Source organism: Oreochromis aureus, linkage group 11 (genome assembly GCF_013358895.1).
Source record: "Oreochromis aureus strain Israel breed Guangdong linkage group 11, ZZ_aureus, whole genome shotgun sequence".
NCBI classification, from domain to species: domain Eukaryota; kingdom Metazoa; phylum Chordata; class Actinopteri; order Cichliformes; family Cichlidae; genus Oreochromis; species Oreochromis aureus.
Genome location: NC_052952.1, coordinates 33,414,705 through 33,428,358, shown reverse-complemented (window position 1 = coordinate 33,428,358; position 13,654 = coordinate 33,414,705). Strand labels below are relative to the sequence as shown.

The 13,654-nt window shown below is 42.1% G+C and overlaps 1 protein-coding gene across 4 annotated transcripts in view; it reads right to left on the bottom strand.

The window, feature by feature from the left end:
* LOC116311338 (DNA-binding protein SATB1) overlaps positions 1 to 8,835 on the bottom strand; it is a 58,511-nt gene extending 49,676 nt beyond the window's left edge. For 3 of the 4 annotated variants that reach the window (XM_031728427.2, XM_031728429.2, XM_031728430.2), the window contains exon 1: positions 8,410 to 8,835. The gene's annotated coding sequence lies outside the window, so the exon portion shown is untranslated. Of the gene's footprint in view, positions 1 to 373; positions 417 to 8,409 lie in introns of those variants that run through there. The other variant, XM_039619805.1, reaches the window with a different exon arrangement.
* Positions 8,836 to 13,654: the final 4,819 nt, after the last annotated feature.

Genomic DNA, 13,654 nt, shown 5'->3' with positions numbered 1-13,654 from the left:
ATCCCGGCAGTTGTAAGCATCTCAGCTTAGCCAGTGACGGCAGTCGGAGAAGCTCGACAAAGAAAATCGTTCTAAATTTACATAAAGTGCTTCTTTTAGGCGGGGAAAGAACTGGAGGTCTTTAAAATAAAGCCAACCCTGGAACCGATCAAATAAACCAATCACGGAAGAAGTGATGCATCACAGTTACACCTCTCATTCACCCCCCTAGTTGTGAAACTAAATCATTGTTCCACCCACCACCATGGGGTCAAAAGTTTGTTCATTTTAAAATACATTTGTGTCCAAAAAGACTGCATTAGAAATTCATAGCAGGAGGCCATCAAAGAGGCTTTTAACGAAAAAAAAAAAAAAAATGCAACATGAAACTCACCTTTCGGACCTGAGATGGAACGTCTTGCAATATTGACACCTAGTTAGTGTGAGGTGTAAGTTTTGAGGAGGCGGTTGCATTTTAAAAGGGTCCCACGTCTTGTGTGGTTTTTTTAACAGGAAGTAGAAGAGTTGTTGAAAACGCTGATATGCGACCCCAGCATGTTTGAATTCACGTGCAGAGGCTGTCACTCAAAGATTCAGCAATCAATTCTTATCTCAACCATTCTCTGGTTTTCAGTGAGCTGCCAACACTTGCACTAAAACCAGCTGTGGTGTACAGTGTGGTTAAAGGACCCAAATTGTGGAGTAAATACTATTTATACATCTTCAGAGATTCATATTATTCAGCAACAAGACTTCCACCAAGCCCTTTAAGACATAAAAGTCACAAATGTATTATTTGTAAGTTTACCACATCATAGATACATGAAAGTAAAGGACATTTTACTTTATTTTTCATGAATAGAAATAATAATAATAATCATGAATATCGTGTGTGTGCATGCATGCACCTCCTTTTCAGGTTCTCTGTGATATGTACTAACATGAATCTGACAGGCTGGAGCCCCCCTACACCCACACCTTCTCTTCAGCAGATTGCTTTGCATCACCTCAGCTTGCACAGCATTGCTACTCAACGTTCTGCACGTTGACATGTTTTCCACGTTTGACATGTTTTACATGATGTTCACGGCAGCGGCTCCCGTTCCTCTCTCTTTCTTTTTTTTTAACCAGTTTTTTTCTTCCTTGGCCGTCGTTAGCAGCATCCGGAAAACAGGAGCGATGGTGAAAGCGAGCCATTGTCGGCAAATGCTCTTTTCTATCTGGCATGACGCAAGCAGCCGCAGTCATTTCCACTGTGATTGTCGGGCACCATCAGAGAGCATCGATAACCCCTGCCAGGCCTTGGCACCGCCAACAGGTGCCGGCACTGCCAGCTAGGTTGGCACCGACGTGGCTGTGAAAACCCTCTGACATCCAGAAGGGCACAGATTTGCACTGAATGCACCACTGAATCAACACTGCTGATTATCAATTAACATATACCGTTTTGTATCACACAGAAAAGAGGGAAAAATGGGTTTTGAAACACAGAAAGCCGTTTTAAAAATACTAGCTGTGCGGTGTTATAATCATGTGCTGAATGCAGATTTAGCTCTGTTCAAGGTGGGTTTTTACAAGCCTTGTGTGGCTTTGTGTTGGGGAGATGCATGTACACAAGTGTAATTGTTCAGGCAGGATTTTGTGCCTGATGGCTACATTTGTAAAGAAATCATGAAAAATGACATGACAGACTGGATGCTAAAGAGACACCTCATATTTAAATAATATTTAAATATATTTCACCCTCAGTGTGTGCATTATCACAGGTACTGAGTGTTTTTTTCCCATAACACACTTATCAGTGGTATCATATCTGGCCCGCTGCTTTTTAAACCACACGTCCCTGAAGAAATGAAGTATTACGTGTCTTTTATTTAAAAGGACACTAATAATCGGCACACAAAAGGGGGAGAAAAGGCTGAAAATGAATAAGAAAATATATTATTGTTGGCTCAGCATCGAGAGGCGTCTTTATTTAGTGTATCAAGCGAAGCGGCGCCGCCATCACTTACTCTACGTAGGTGTTGTGATGTCTTCATGCTCACCACTTGTGATGCTTCTAATGGGAATTAATGCGATTATTTGGTTACTAATACAAATTAGTCTGCGGATCCAGTCTGAGCAAACACACAGACGCAGCATGGGGGTTAGTGCTGTCACTGGTTCGACTTTGAGCTCTTTCTGCAAGTGTCTCGCGCAACAAAAAAAACACACACACATAAACATAATAGTATTATTAGAGGCTGAAGAGGATTTAATAATCTGTCGAGGAAACGTGTCAAAACACGCCTGCATCAGTGTGGGTGCGCAGACGAACCTCAAAAATATGTCATGTGCAGAGAAAAAATGAAAACAAGGGTGTTGTACAGTAGATGCCGTGCAAAACCAAGAAGCAGTTAAATGAGTAGCAAAAAAAAAAACGAAGCCACAAAAATAAAGCGAACCTCTTTTCTAAACAAGAGCACAGCACTTGGTGCAGAATTGATTTTTCTATCATGAATGAATTCAGGAAAAAGGGAGGCGTTTGACTTGTTTAGTGCCACTGACATTTCTTTGACAGTGTGTGGGCAAATAAGTTTCAAAAGGCGCTACAGACTCCACTAACCCAACCCAGAATATTACACTTTCTCAACAATACAAGCGCAATGTGTCATCATTTGGTTCGATGCTGTCTCAGAGGTGCTCATTGTTTTCTCAGAAATGTTTTTTTAAGAGTGACCGGTTTCACCCTTGGTGTGTGTGTGTGTGTGTGTGTTCGCTGTCACAGGTACTGCTTGCGTTTTCCTGTTGCGCACAAACTGCTCGCATTCAGCTCTGTACAGAGCTCAGCTTTGAGGTGGTTTATTAATATTTACATGCAAGACGTAAAGAGCTGCTTACACGGTTGCTACGAGGTGACCACAAAAAGACAAACTACTCCGCCGTGAAGATATCCTTCAGCTCGAATTAGTTCCGTGTTTTAAATTAGCTTCTCATACAAGGAGTGTGGCTTTCAATTAGCGGCAGGAGAAGGTGATTTCTACATTTCTCATATGTCCGCGCTTTGGTGTGGGAGGAGGCAGAAAAGAGAGAAAGAAAGAACAAGGGGGATGTAATGAACTGAGAGTCGGCTCCTAAGTACTTAATTGTTTTATAATCACATGAAGTCGACAGAAATAGAAGCAGAGCAAGTGGTCTCCACCTCAGGCCTGCTGACAGGAAGGCCTAACGCCAGTTCCCCTCAGAGGGTCTCGACGTCGCTGCAGACGGCAGACGCCACGAGGATTTCCTCCCTCCCCATTTCTGATACACAGACAGATCGACCGCTATACTCCCATCTCTTGTTTTCAGGTTAAAACTCTCCACACCCAGCAGCCACCCCAATGGCGTGTGGTGTACACTGTATACTGTGCAGCTCCCACACAGATGCACGCCACACAGACAGACACATGTACATCCGCTCAGTGGTGGCGAGCGTGTTTCCGCGCCATTTATAACAAGGCCCCTCTGCCCTGGAAGTTCGTGCCTTTTGCCCGAACCCGTGACCCCCGCCATCAGGATAACATCGGCTGTAATGACCGCCGAGCAGCGCAGTGTCGGTTCAAGCCCGTGTCAGGCCTCCTCACGGGAATCTGCGCTAACGATTCAAAGCCAACATCCCCGCCCAGGCGCGCCCAGAGGACCCTTCACCGCCTTGTTTATCACCCCCCTCCCTCTCTTGTGTCTCTGCGCCTTTATCGAATTATAAAACCAATTAGTCATAGAACAATCAACAGGCATCAGAGGCAGAGCCCTGTTTGGAGAAATTACTTTTCTGTCACTGCGCGCTGGACGCCGGTCGTCACATGATCAAATAATTAAACTCTAATTTCTGCCTCGTGGACGGCAAAAAATAAACAATTAATAGAGTTAGAGAGACACGGGTGTTAGTGTGTGAGACGCAGAAAGACATACTGAAGACGGCTTTGTGAGAGAGGGCATGCTGAAGGGGTGAGAAAGGTTGTCATGACCCGCTGGGTTTTTCCTGAAGTGGGTGAGAGGCGGTGAAGGGCACAGTTCCCCTGGCCTTGTGGGGAGTGTTAAGGAAATGAGGGCAGGTGACGGGATGGTGTTACTCGCCTCAGTGTGCAAGAAGTGAGGCTGCAGTGAGTTGAAGGGAAAAAAAATGGCACACAAGCGTGTAAGGAAACTGCTCTTAATATTCAGGCTTAGGCAGAAGTATTGAATAAGAAGCACAGACTTAAAGATGTTTCTTTATCTACATATTTTTCTTTGCATATTTAATCCCTTGTCAAAGGATGCATCATCCATCCACTAACGAACAAAACAGTTGATAAGGCAAATGTGTGTGTGTGTGTGTGTGTGTGTGTGTGTGTGTGTTGTGTGTGTGTGTGTGTGTGTAAGACAGAGAGAGTACAGTATCTGTTGAAATTGTTTCATTGGGGTATGTGGGTGGGTATTAACAACCTGATCTTAGCGGGATGCGCTTTCCTCTAAATCGCTGTTTTTTTTCTCCTCCCTCTGAACAAAGGATTCAGAAAAACCTACACAGATCGGATGAAGACAAGCATCGGAATGAAAGACAATGAGTTTTTTTTCCCTCTTAAGAAAAAAAAACATACGATGAGACCGGTAATAATATGATTTGAATCATGAAAACTCGAATGTGTTTGCGTCTGTAATTTATATTTGATACAGGAGCATGAAGCACAATAAATAACAAGAACAACCCCCCCCAACTCAAAAAAAAATCTAACATAAGAGGGATGTCATTTCATAAAAGCGTGACAAAACCAATGTGACGGACTTTGGATATTTTTTTTCATGTCCCAGGGAGGACACGCCAAGCCATTCAGCGAACGGGGCTGATTGTGGGGACCCAAAAACAATATGATGCTTTTATCACTAAGCCAAGGAATCTGGATCAACAGTATGCAAAGCATATGCCAAAATAAATGCAGTCCAACATGCTGGGACAACATACCCCCCCCCCCCTTTCTTTCTTATAGGGAACTTTCCAGATAATGACAAAATGAGCTGTAACTCCTGAATCACACACACTAAAAGCGTGCACCCAGGGTGGTATGTCTGTAACTGACAGGGGGGGGGGCTTTCTTACATTTTTGAGCCCTGGAATGCAGCAGTCATTATTAACTCACCAGCGTTTTCTTATTCCAAACTAGTTGTAACACGCCACCAAAAAGAAAAAAGGAAAAAAAAGAGGGAATCATTGTTATCTTTCTCCTCTATTAGCAATCATAACAGAGCTATTTCATACAGAGGAGGCATGGCGGGGAGTGTGGAGGGATGGAATCCCCAAAGAGCCACACATTAAAAAACGAGACAGGCCTCTTATTTACTGGCGACAGTCTAATAAATACATTTGCTGGCAGCTAAACAGGTATTTACTCTGCTCCCTACCACAGGTATAATTTCACTGTTTGCTGAGCTGTTATTTTGCTACAGCGATAATTATCGAGGTGGTAAAGAAAGACGATTAATGGTTTTAGCCTGAGATATCAGCCTCAGCAAAGTGAGGCACAGCCCAGCTCTAAACTCCCAGCAAATACTCAGCGAGTGAGGTGGTGGTGTTGGTGCTGGTGGTGGGGTTTAATAAACAGCATCTTTTGCTGGAGGAATTCAAAGAACAACCACGACACACAGCCGACACAGCAAAGCTTATGGAGACGTATAGAAGTGTCTGTTGTGTGTTTGGGGACAGCTACTTTCCCTGAACTTTTTTTCTAATTTTACTGAAAGCAATGATGATTGAGAGCGTAATTCAATTTTAAAGCAAAGTGATGAAGCATTCCTAATATAATTTGAGTGCAGACTGCACAGCAAAAACAACAACAAAAATCACAACCTGTGCTCTCCGATGTGCATGCTAATTGGTGTCTCGGGGTCACAGGACAAACTTTCTGCTCCCGCTCTCTTCTGACAACCTGCCCTTCGGAGTCTGTGAACCTGACACTGAGCGAGAGCACGGCACGCCAATGTGCAGACGCCGATTTACGCTTAACTAACACCACCTCCACCTGAGAGATAAGATTTAATTTGTCATCCTGCCAGTCCTAAGAAACCCTTTGACCTGACGACCTGAAAGTGACGATTAAAAGAGATGTGATGCAGAAGCGTCACTGGGATTTAAAAGTAAAAGACGGTGAGAAAACCCTGAGTGTTTGTGCACACTACACGCTGATTTCCTGCTATTACAACACTACTACAGTACAGTAAATGCCGCGTGCACTAGTTTCGATTAGTCGTAATGAAAACAAAACTAAGCTCTGAGGGGAAAAATCTGAGTATAACAAGGTTAAACCTGTAACTTAAAAGAAGAAGGGTGAGTATATTTAAATGTCTTCTCAGATCGTAGGTTTATTGTAAATCACGGTAGGGTTATTGTAAGAACTGGGAACACATTCAGAGGATTTCATTAGGCACTAATAAGCTGTAACAGATGTTTAAGCTTTACTGCTGGATCTGTGTGACCCGGCAGTATGAAGCAACGCTGACATCTTCACACTCTGATTCTTATCATTCCTGCTAAACTAGAACGAGTGGAGAAATTTTGCCAAACATATTGACAAAGTATCGTATGTACACAAACATTTTTTTGTGCCACTTTCACAACCGCAAGCTGATAAGGAGTGGTTATAATGAAGGCGAGGAGTAATACCGAGAAGTTTTGCTTCAACGCTCACAAACTGCCGTTGAGGCTTTCTTCTGGTTGTCTGAGGACTTTTACAAGAAGTGACACATGGCAGCCCGAGACAGGAAAAAGGCTGTTTGTCATTGCTGTCTAAGGCACTGACCAGATAAGCCACAGAACCTTGAACTGCCACAGATCTGCAAAGATAAAAGGGAGAAAAATCACCGGTGTTGTGCCATAACCTGCTTTTTCCCATGCAGTAGTGCCACACTTGACCTTGTAATTTGCACGTGCGTGAGCAACGCACACGACCTGACTACAGCAGCAACATGGTAAACAACCGGTGACACCGTGAAGTAATTATTATTTTTCAGAAAGCTATCAGATCAAGTCTCTGAAATGCAAAACGCCACTAGATTATTATTATTATTTTGTATAAAATTAATTTCTCTGCACAGTTGTCACAAATGATCACCCCTCTGTGCCACATCTTGCTTGTGCCTTAAATGCAAACTCTACTCTGTCTTACATGTGTGTATTTATGCTGATATCTATATATAAATAATCTCGAATATCTGAGTGAAAGCCACTGGCCTTGCTGCTGTGTGAAATGTCAGCTATTTTTCAAAAGGAACAGACAGAGAGTGAAACCTTTAAAAACCTGTAAACCACAGAAGATCGGTGCCCACGCATTTTGAACACACTAATACATCTTCTCATAACTGCTCCCTATTCTCTATCTCTTTATCTAACACACACACATAAACACACACACAGGTCTGGTTGTACCTGAAATTACTTTATCAGCACTGTGACAAAAGCCATAAGGCAGACCAAAACAGCACTACCACGCCGACTCTGTCATCACATCCTTCTGACTGCCTCACGCCAAGTCAAGCAGAAAGAAAGCAATAAAGTCATTTAATGTTTGTTTCCTTCTGAGTCTCTCACACCTTTTTTTTTTATACCTTGTTGGGCTCAGTCAGTGTGTTTTTTTAAGAGTTACACAAAATGTTTCATGTCACAGCAGTAAAAATGTTGAAGCAAGTTGACACGTAATTAAATGGTAAGTATGTGGAGGGAATAAATGAAGTGGCTCTAATGGCCTAATAAAAAGTAGTAAAAGTAGATGGGCAGTTGGGCTGCAGTAGATTCATTTCTAATAGACGTGTCAGCTGTTTGATAGCACGCACTTCATTATAAGTAAGAGAGGAAGGCCTGGTTTTGAAGTCTAGTATTTTCTACAAGATTCACTACTCGACGGAAAACTAAGCAACTTTCTGTGACACGGTCAGGCCAGCGGTGGCGATGGCTGCATCACTTCTCCTCCTCCTCTACTGCGCCGCAGAGTAAGTTGTTAAATGAATTAGAGGAGATGGGTGCACTTAACCCCGCGAATATCACGAGTGCTTTGCTTATTTGTGCAGAAACGACACGGGCCCGTTTAAATTTAGAAAGTTCTGAATGAGTGCGTTTAGGTTCGGCATCACCGTTCATAATCTCGATTTTTATTTTATTTATTTTATTTTTAAAAAATCTCTCTGAAATATTAAATTCTTACAAACACTTTTGGTCTGCGGGTTTTAAGTGATTTGGAAGATGAAGGTCTGCAAAACTGCTTTTAATTCATTTAGAGTATCTCACCCTTCTAATTCCAAGGAGACCCCCTTTTTTAATGAGACACGCAATAAAAAATGTGATTTCAAAGCCGTGCAGATGCTCTAATAAAGAGGCATGTGACAGAATGACAGCGGACAGCGATCACTTGAACAGGAACAGTTTAGAGTAAGAGACCGTACCTTTAAAGTCAGCAGTCGCCCGACCTCTTGTTTTCCATCAAAAGTTGAACAATCTCTTGTCACTGCTCCACGGCGAGAGATCCAAAAATAGGCGACTGCTCTGTGGGAGGAAGAACTGCTTTTTTTAAAAAAAGGAAAAAAAGTCAAAAGTCCTACGGATGAGGAGGAGGAGGAGGAGGGGGTCGTCAAGTAGAAACCGCACTTGCGGAGGTTGGAGTGAAGTTGGGGAGCGCACACGGCTGATGGAGCGCAGAAACGCGAGCAACCGTGCGCTGCGGGCAGCGGGGGTGAAGAAGAGGAGAGTAGAGTAGCGGCATGTGAGGAGGGCTGCTTTGAGAGGGTGGCAGGTAAATGAACCGCCCCTCCCCGTTTCTGATGCTCAAATCGATGATTTGCCAGCTGTGGCGCAGCTTGTCTCATTGCCCCACTTTGGTTTTTACAGCCGCTCCTCTCCGACGCGCCGCTCTCCGGGGACAGAGAGAGAGCGAGAGAGAGAGCGAGAGAGAGAGAGAGAAGTCACTGCCAGGAGAGCTCTCACACTCATTCATTTTCATATTTACACGCCACATGTTTGCATGTCAAGAAGAAGAAGGGAGGGAAAAAAAGTCTGGTAAATAGTAAAAGTGCGCGCAGCGGCGTGCGTTTTGCTCCGAAGCGACTCAAAGCCTGTTGTTTTAATAGCGGAGGGCAACCTGCCAGCTTTCCCTCCCCGCACACCTGAGCCGAGCATGAAACCGTACAGCCCGGTACAGTCTGGTATACATCACATGCTCGTATCGACATAAAGAGCTGTTTATTAAAGCAGATGGGTTGATTTGTCTGAAAGCCGCCAAAATATAGGAAACAAGGAAGGGGGAAAAAAAGTTTTCAAGAATAATTAAGTTTGAACAATGCTGGTTGAAAGGCGTGTTAATGCTGCAGTCTGTTCTTCTGCTGTGTTTGCCGAAAGCTATTTTTCCAATTAATTTCGCCAATTTAAACAAGGCTTTTAGTGGGAAATAATTATTATTCCGACTATTCGGCGGTGAACATTTTTAATGCATCATTACTGAACCACACTCACTTTTATTTTATCAACGCAAGCTGTTGCTGTGTGTATTTTTGCGCTTATAACTTAACTCCGGACATCACGCAGACACAGATCCACCAACCGAAGTCAATACAGGCCTGTTTAAATAGAAAATAAAAATAAAAATATACTAAATGACTGCAAATTTGTAAAATCAGCATAGAGAGAGGATCATTTCATTTTATTTGTTGTCTTGGATATTTTTTAAGAACACAGTAAGAAGCTGAATCAGCCGAGACACTGAGGATGCTGACAGAGAAAGAAGAAGAGAGAAAAAAGCTTTTATTTTCCGCCCTGATAGCGTCTAAATATATTTGTGATATTTTAATTGATTTTCATCTACTGAGTGCTGTATTTAAGTGAAAAATAAAATAAAATATAGAGAGATATAGGTCGCTTTTCCTGCTGAAGTCTGAAAATAGATGGGAAATATCTGTAAATGTGGTAAATTCAATTTAATAGTCTTAATGAAGAACATATTACACTTAGTAAAGGAAATCATTTTTATACGTCTACATGTTGTGCTTGAACGTTCCCAACAATATCCTTCCAAATCAGAAAAAAGATGAAAGAGTTTAATGCAAAAATAATTTATTATATTTGACTTTATTTGTGCCCATCGTGTGTGTGCATGAGCTGCTGCTGATCATGTGGATGTGACACTATAATGTAAGTGTGTTTTAGACTGTGTGTGTGTGTGTGTGTGTGCATCACAGATTGTGGTTTGCAAGAATTTTTTTTTTTTAATTTGTGTCATGTGTTTGAACTTTCTTGCACCTTGCACATTTATACACATTTGTCACATGCACGCCTTTGTTTGTTTGCCTGCGTGTGTGTGAAATGATTGACAGTTTGCATCTGCACAGGCTAACTGCTATGCACTAGCAGGTGTGCAGGAGCCCACAGGTAATGCAGCTGTTTACTTACAATACGAACGTGTTTCTTTGCTGGATTTAGCATAATAACACACTGATCCATTTACATTTACACTTAATTTACAACCCCCTGTGAAAATAGAATTAGTAAGGGGAGGGAAAAGAGCTAAAAGAAACTGACACAAGGCAACAGAAGGTGAGATGAAGACAGTGTTAGTGTCTTAAAAAAATTCAGAAAGTTTCTCTTGTTGTCCACACTGAGCGATTTATCAGTGAACATAAAGGACTGGAGTCATTATTGTAAGCTCTTATATGAAAATACTTCTCAGAAAAGTTCATTTGTTGTGGTTTTGGGACTCCACAAAAGTTTCATTATGAAGTATCTGAGATCTGCATTTAAAAAAAAAAAAAAAAAAACAGGGAGGAAAAAAAAATCACACACACACACTCTCTCACAGATACACACAATCTCTGCATATGATTCACAACATCTCTCCCGGGAGATTGAATGGGAATTGAAAAGTTCCAGTAAAGAGATTCAAATTTGCTTTTTGCATAATTATAAATTCATGCTAAGTTGGGGATGTTTTCATCATTACGGACAACAGCTGGTGATTTCAATGCAGCCTCTGTTTTATTCAACAATTCATGTTGCTGCCTCCCTGAGCCCACATGTGCTGCAGTTGTTACTTTAACCACAAGGGGGACCAGTGAGTTTCATGTTAAACAGGGTAGAGTAAGAGGAGAGGAGGTCAGCAAATGATGGCCCCTCTTCACAAGACTCTTTTCATTCTTTGGGTTTAATATGCTGGCATCCAGCAGCTTGTGCCAGTATTTCTGAGAGTAAAAAAACAGCAAACCCTGACCTCTGGATTCAAACACAAAGAACATTAGTGCAGCAGCGATGTGCGAGAGCTGTGGATGTGTTCCAAAACATTAATGCAAATTGTTAATGTGCATCTATGTTGCTGAAGCATGAGAAGGGCACATATAAAGCACAAAGAGGGGACCAAGTGTGTGTGAAGCGCAAACAAATCAAAGCAGACCTTGAGCTGAGACATTTCAATCGTCTGCACTGAATTTTTTTTTCTCTGAAAACAATAAACAGCACTTGCAAAATTACAAGGGTTATACACCCCAGAATTAATCTTTCCAACCCATAACTAAATAGAGAGACACTGTTGCGTCTCCATCAAGTGGGTATATTTTAATTACAGGCTATTGACTACTCAAAGTAATTTGTCTCAGAAAGATGCCCAAGAGCTATAAGACAGACGTCTCGTCTAAATCAGGAATGCTCAGCCACTTTGTGTGCGGGTGTGTTTTCTTTTTTAAGCTCTGGTTTTGTGGTTAGCCTTTGTAACTTTCCTCAATAGATCTTTTATAATCTTTCACCTTTTAAAGATTAACAAGGATTCCTGTCTACCTATGACTTGTCTACCTGGCTTCATCCAAGGGTAAACACTGGCTTCCCACATTTTCTCCTCCTCTGATCTCCTCGGCAGGAATCGAAATGGAAGTGCAGATTTCTCCTTGCTTTTCTTTACAGCATCTCTTCAAATTTTGAGAGAGGAGTATACTTCACAAGCTCACCTCTCAAATGAAACACTATTAATCCTCATTTGCGTGCTGCCAACGAGGACAGTGGAGATGAGAACCAATCAGAACAACAAAAGCTGACCCGCAGCGGCAACTCCAAAGCGCACACGCCTACAGCTGTTAATGGGATGTCAGTCAGCTGGGCAAAAGAAAACAGCCCAGAAGAGTAATTACTTTCCGGTGTGAACTCTCCCGTCAGATGTGGCAGCTTAATGTCACTTAGTACATTACTGCACGTGGAGAGCGTTAGTTGAACATTGGTGGCAGCTGCCCAGATGTTAGAGGATTCTGTGATCACAAATTTTCTTCAGGTATACTGATGTGCTCGTTTTTTTGTGTAACACATTAAGATCTTGTGTCAGTTATGCAGTGAGGGGCACAGTGGGATTCCTTTTCCTTGAGCATCCTGGTAATGAGAACATCATGAAACCAGCAATCTCCAGCCCTGCAGTGTTAAACTCTTGACCTCAAACTGATCCTAGGATCAGGGGGGATCATAAGGAGGATTTTTTTAAAGCTTAATTGAGCAAAACGTTTTGAGTTTTAAATTTATATCACATTGTGTCTGTTGAGCCCCAGTTAGAAGGTGTGAGAATGTGAAGTAGTTTGGATCGTCGGGAACAGTTGTGACTTCAGTGGTTGTCAAAAAAGACTGTGTTCTTTGTCCCTTATTTCTTTTTTTCTCTTATCCACAGTCCTTGTACTGATAATGGTGACGCATCAGCTTCTTAAAGTTGAGAAACTACTACCTGATTAGTGTCAGGGAAAAGTATGTTTATTGTCAGTGGGAAACTCCTGTCTCCTCAGTCTGATGTTTGATGGGCTCATCCATCCATCCCACCCTCCTACCTAAGTTACTCTGGGTGCTTACTGACTTTCTCCTTTTCCTGGAGGGTTGTGTCTCTTTATTTCAAGCGACATTGTTTTTAAACACTTTGTTGCCTTTCTTGTTGGAGGAAAACTTAATTCAGAAGAGTCCAAGAAATCTATTTACGAAAATCCAACGCAGCATTAAAGAGTTGCTCTTGGTTGGTGGCAGTGTGCATATGAAATTACGATGTAGTTGTAGCTCTTTGTCATATTTTGGATGTCGTTGGGTTGTTTGTAGCTCTTTCAGAGGCATTTCTCCTCTAAACCTGTCACACAGTTTCACTTTGGTAATCTCTGAATTGTTCAACAGCTGAAAAAAGAATCAAAGATTAAAGGAAAGTAGAAAATCAGATATCAGTCTTTCACTCTGATACATATCACTGCTCTGAACTAACTGTTTAAAAAGGACTAAACATTAAACTCACTTACCTAATAGTGTGTAACCCTCCCCAGGTATGAACACAGGACCTCTGGAGTGTCCTGTAGCATTTGTCTCTAGAACATCAGAGCCTTTGGGTGGGGCTGCAGATGTTGATCAGATTGGATTTTATGAGCAGTTGACCCACTGAGGGAGGCTAACGTCGTTGGGAAGTGCCATTACCACGAGGCATGTGTGTCTGCAGTGTGCAATGTTTAAATGAGTGACAACTAACAAATTAGAGTCAACACAATGACACAACACAGTGTTATCAGTGTCATGCAGTTCACCTGGGACCGTAAGTATGAATCATTCAAATATTTGTGTGTGTTCATATATGTAGAAAACAATGTAAAAGTGAAATGAGCACTTTGAATGGAATATTTCTACAGTGTAGTATTGTTGCTCTGAGAT